Consider the following 6000-nt stretch of genomic DNA (forward strand, 5'->3'; position numbering starts at 1 on the left):
TTTACTTTTAAAGAAAAGGAAATAACCCTCTATTTGTTAGCTGCTATTAAAGACGCATGCTGCATACTTCGCCTCACCTTCTCTTCATTGTAACATTTTCACTTTATCACAAGTAGCATTATGTCACCAAGACAAACCAATTTCCTTCATGTAAATGTAAAACAACATGTTTGCTGTAAGATATTTCCATCAATGTCAGTGACATACAAGGGAAGTCTCAACAGTCTGCCCCGTCACTTATGGAAAGGGGAAAGCAAATTGTTTATTCACACTCAATTAATTTCTCTGTCTACTATTTCTTTAGCTCATTGAATTTATTCATCAACTTATCACTGGCACAATATTACATCCAGGAGATATCAGCACTTTCACTGGAAATCAACTGGAAAAAAAAAAGGCAAAAGTAGATAAGATGCCCATTACCTTTACCAAAAGATAGACTCATTCATTCCCTTTCTAAGAGAAGCTGGCACAAAAGATACAGGCATGTCTTTCACTTGATGACTTGGGTCTCTTCACTTAGTAGTCGGTGGTGTAACAGGCCCATCAGAGACAACAGGGATCTATAATCAAGTCCTCTGCTGCTAGCTCACATTTGGATTCTTGTCAAGTTACTCTCTCTGGACCTATGTCTTCACATCCTATCTAATAAAAGAGTAATATGCAAATTGACTGTACCTCTGCTATACCCACAAGCCACACCCACAAGCCAATGAGGAGCAAATATGCAAATAAACCCAACCAAGATGTCTGTGGCCACAGAGAGCAGGAGGGAGGCTTGGGTTTTCCAGCAATGGAGGAAGCCAAGCTTTCCGCCTGCCCTTGCCAGCCTAGGCCTCCACTCAAGGCTACAAAGTTTCAATGATAGACCCAAACAGAAATGGTGGCAGCCACAGAGCTGGAAAGCACAGGAGGCTAGGGTTGCCCCTGGCGATGGAGGAAGTCAAGCCTCTGAAGCCCTGGCCTGCATTGGCCTCCTCTGCTCCAGGCTACAAAGTTGCAATTATGGAAGATATATAAATCCCAACAGAAATGGCTGCCGCCACTTAGCAAGCAGGAGGCTTGGCTCCACTCCAGGCTACAATGTTTCAATTGTAGAAGATAAATAAATTCCAGATACCAGGGCCTCTGATTGGGTCACCGGGGGGCGTGGCCAGCCTGCAAACCACCACAGGCTCCTCGCCCAGGCCACCCCACACCCCAAGGGAACCCCCACCCTGATCCGGGACACCCTTCAGGGCAAACCAGCTGGCCCCCACCCGTGCACCAGGCCTCTATCTTATCTAATAAAAGAGTAATATGCAAATTGACCATCACTCCAACACACAAGATGTCTGCCCCCATGTGGTCAAAGATCCTGCTTCCATGTGGACACAAGATGGCCACCACAAGATGGCCAGCAGGGGAAGGCAGTTGGGAGGGACCAGGCCTGCAAGGGAGGGCAGTTGGGGGCGATCAAGCCTGTAGGGGAGGGCAGTTGGGGGGGACCCAGGCCTGCAGGGGAGAGCAGTTGGGGGGAACCAGGCCTGCAGGGGATGGCAGTTAGGGGCAAACAGGCTGGCAGGGGCGCAGTTAGGCATCAATCACGCTGGCAGGGGAGTGGTTAGGGAGTGATCAGGCTGGCAGGAAGAAGTAGTTAGGGGCAATCAGGAAGGCAGGCAGGCAGGCGAGCAGTTGGGAGCCAGCAGTCCTGGATTGTGACTGGGATCGGGCCTAAACGGGCAGTCAGACATCCCTCGAGGGGTCCCAGATTGGAGAGGATGCAGGCTGGGCTGAGGGACACCCCTTCCCTCCATGCATGAATTTTGTGCACCGGGCCTCTAGTTGTAAAATAAGAGAGTCAGCTTAGATTTTCTCAAAGGCCTTACTAGCTCTAACATTCTTTGAATTCAAAATGAGGGTTGATGTTTTATTATTGTTTGTCTTACTTTGTCTTATAGAGCATTGGATCTTCTCAAAATACATAATTAAATTGGTTTTCTTTCTCAATTTGTCCAACTTTATAAAATAATTAATAAGGTTTATATTGTAGATCAGGCTCAGAATAGCCCACAGTCACAGAAATTCCCCACAGAAATAGATAGATGACATTTTTCTTCTATCTATTCTTCCTTACTCTTCCTCCCTACTGTTTATTCCTAATCACGGTTCTGAGCATGCATTAAATTACAAATTGTTCAATGATGCCTATCTCCATTGCCTTATAGAGGAGTATCAGCACATGGTTCCCTCAAAACTGAAAATTCACAAAGAAATGTACTTTAACAGCAGTGCTGGAAAAAGCTAATCAAACATTGCAGCTGTTTTCTTTGCTAGTCTGACTTCTCCTCCATACACACAAGATGTCGCCTCCTCCACAGACTCTCATAATGGTGATGAAGCAAAAAAGTTATGACCAGATATCAAAATAGTTATCAAAGAGTTTATTTTATAAAGATAAAACCATTCTCTGCTCCAACTTTTGCCCTTACAGGGAATTGTTCAGGTGCTTATTACAAGCGCCTGACCTACAACTTTTTAAACCACCAGAACATCACTTTCATTGGAAAGAATCTTGAACCACAATTATAAGACCTGATGGTGTTTAAATGAACATTATAGGTACTTTGTGAACTCACAGCTATAGAAATCAATAGGCATCTTGCATAGAGAAGTCTTGCAATTGATTTTTCCAACAGAGTCAATTCGTAACTTTCGGAGAGGCATAGACACCCGAGAAGTTGTAAGCATGCTGGAGGTTACAAAAAACCACAGGTATGTGAAAAATGCTGCACTGCACTAGTTGAGGTGGTATCTCAAAGAAGCAGAGTCTAGATTGATGATGTTTTTCAGGAGTGGCTACAAGGAAATACTTGAAAATTTAGGCAGCTCCTGCAGTGCTCCTGGGCTTGGAGAAGGAGAGCGCTTCAAGGAACACAGAAAATGCAATGAATAGAGTGTTCCTGAGGATCTTGATTTAAATGTATACTGTTGCTTTTCTAAGGATAAAACAGCCAGTGGACTTGTTGTCTCCATTTTTTTAAAATCGTCTGAAATTGTAAACATAATGTATTGTACACTTGAAATTTGCCACAGCATAGATTTCAAGTGTTCTCACAACTACCATAAAAAAAAAAAAAAGTAACTGTGAGGTGATGGATGTGTTAATTAGCTTCTTATGGTAATTATTTCACAATGCAACTTATATTAAAACATCATGTTGAACATCTTAAATATGTGTATTTTTTATTTGTCAATAAAAGTGTAAAAACGAGAATTGTCTAAAATTAATATATTCACTCAAAAAAGAAATCTAAGCATCATTCACTGCGCAGTGCTCTTCTAAGCACCACTGGTGACAGCAAGATGTGTGCCCTCTGCAAGGCTACAGTCAGTTAGCAGAAGGCGCCAAAGGCTATAGATACATCCCAAACACAACTTACACCCTCTCCCCCAAAATCCACTGGCTGACAATAGCCTTTGTATGTAACTAGAGAATCTTGTTCTCCAAACAGCTATTGTTTTCTCTTTTCTCTCAAGTGTTCCTTTATCTGCTTCTTATTTTTTATACTTTCCACAAGTTCATAAAAAATAAGTTCTATTTTAGCAAAAAGATAAATAATATAAAAGCTAAATATTCTTATAAATTATACCTATTTTTATTCTAAATATGTCTAAGAGTGATGAGGGAGAATTCATGAATAGCAAGCAAACTTTTGAATCTTGGGGGGTAGGAAGAAGAGAGTGAAAATGAAATTTCAGGGATCACAGAGACATGCTGTATAAGCTTCAGTGTGAATTTCATTTTTATTTTATTTTTAAAATATATTTTTATTGATTTTAGAGAGGAAGGGAGAGGGAGAGAGAGAGAAGCATCAATAATGAGAGAGGATAATTGATTGGTTGCCTCCTGCATGCCCTGTACTGGGGACTGAGCCCGCAACTCAGGCATGTGCCCTGACCGGGAATCGAACTGTGATCTCCTGGTTCATAAGTTAATGCTCAACCACTGAGCTAAGCTGGTCGGGCATTCAGTGTGAATTTTAAAAGTTTGCTTTGGTGAATTAAAAACCCCCAAACACAAATGCCCCCAATAAAAAATGCTAGGGAAAAAAACTATTATGTGGGGGTCGGGGGGGGGGGGGAGGGACAAAACTCTCTTTTGTGTTGGATAATTTTTACTTTTACTTATGGAACAGCTTCAAAAGGAAGTTTATACCCATCATCTTATGAGGGTGACATTATGGGGTTTTTATTGACCTTGTTTAATTTTGCTTTGCATGATGTTAACTCTTCTAAAATTAATTTGGAGATCCGTCTTCCCCTAATGACTGGGGTTGAATGCACATGGAGATGTTGGAAAGAATTCACCTCTTTCAAAATGTTTATATGTGCAGGGAATACCATTTGAAATGGCTAGCATTTTAAGTCAGAACATTTCACACTAAGCTAAATAACGTTCTTCACAGTGACTGCTTAGGAGAGGAATACACATGTAGAAAGCTTCACTCACTGTTGTGCATGAGTCTGAAGTTCACCAGTGTTCAAACATCTATAGAATCTCAGGGATTCCAAGGCTTTGATTTCAGTACAGCCTTCTTTTAAAAACAAACATGTTCTCACCTATGAAGTAACTGTTGTATTCAGTATCACAAGAATTCCACCACTCATTAACCATTAATATTAGAAATTCAAAGGATCTCAATTGATTAGGTTTCAAAAAGATGGATCTATTTCAGAAAGCTGAAGGTGCATATGAAATCATTTTCAATTGCTATCTGCTTACCTTGGATTGAACTCATTTCTGCTTCTCATACTCCATAGAGATGGACAGAAGTATACTACTGAGACTATATTAACCAAAATGATATAATGTTTTGCAAATAAGTCTAGTATGATAAAAAAAAAAAACAAAAGCCAAAAACCTTTTGGAGTAGATATAAGCCAGTGGATAAATACAGAAACTCCAAGAATCAACCCTACACCACAATTTGGAGTACAACCTGCAATACAGCTTCTGATACTCACCAGTGAAATGATTAGAGGTGGATGGATTGACACTATCAACACTGTCAGCACTGTCACAGCTAAAAACTTCATCATCTGATTCCTGCACAGAGGAACAGGATCTGTCAATTTCTTCACACTTCCCCCTTAAAATTCCACTCATAGCTGCAGCGCTGTCACATGTACCTGGAACAGAAACAGCGACAACCAAGCATTGAAATACTTGACCACTAACAGCATACTCATGGTTTCCAAATTGTCTGGGTGGCTGCGATTATTTTTTATTGAATTCATTGAGGTGACATTGGTTAATAAAATGATATAGGTTTCAGGTATACAATTCTACAATACATTGTACTATGTATTGTACTGTGTGTCTTTCATCCTAAGTCTCCTTCCATCACCATTTATCCCCCCCTTTACCTTCTTCCCTCTGGCACTCACCATACTGTTGTCTATGTCCATGAATCTTTCAGGGCTGTTATTTTTTGAACTACATCTACCACATTATCATATCCATGCAGAAATTATCTTGTCCATAATGTCTGAAGCATTGAAAACAATTCTATACTGATTGTTATTTGCATTCTCATCTGACAAAAGTATTTTATAAGAAAAAGTCAAAATTAAAAATGTGGAATCAGAGAGCTGCATAAGGCAATATGTTTTAGTGTTTTCAAACGTCAAAACAGGAGTCAAATACATTTATTTGATTTGTTCTAGTAAACCATGTACTGTCTTTGACAGAGCCAGAGTTCAGAACAAAATAGATCACTCACTTGCATGCTGTCATACGCAGAGCATACTGATTAGGGCACGTCTATCTTACTTGGAATTTCCCTTTTCTCAGGTACAAAGACATCTACTTTCCTGAGCCTCTTTGTCCATCAAAAATCAAATTGGTTGTTAGGAATGGCTATACCTGTAGAATTTAGATGCCTTATCATGTTTCCAGTCAAATAAGCAGAGCTACAGGGAATACTTGAGTCTTATGTCAAGGAGGTTGGCTCAATA

The 6000-nt window shown here is 40.4% G+C and overlaps 1 protein-coding gene across 1 annotated transcript in view; it reads right to left on the reverse strand.

The window, feature by feature from the left end:
* CSRNP3 (cysteine and serine rich nuclear protein 3) overlaps nucleotides 1-5138 on the reverse strand; it is a gene marked incomplete at its 3' end in the record, with an annotated part of 161105 nt that extends 155967 nt beyond the window's left edge. Inside the window, exon 1 of the mRNA XM_079782445.1 lies at nucleotides 5008-5138. The remainder of the gene's footprint in view (nucleotides 1-5007) is intronic.
* Nucleotides 5139-6000: the final 862 nt, after the last annotated feature.

This window comes from Cnephaeus nilssonii (genome assembly GCF_951640355.1).
Source record: "Cnephaeus nilssonii genome assembly, chromosome: 10".
Classification (NCBI taxonomy): domain Eukaryota; kingdom Metazoa; phylum Chordata; class Mammalia; order Chiroptera; family Vespertilionidae; genus Cnephaeus; species Cnephaeus nilssonii.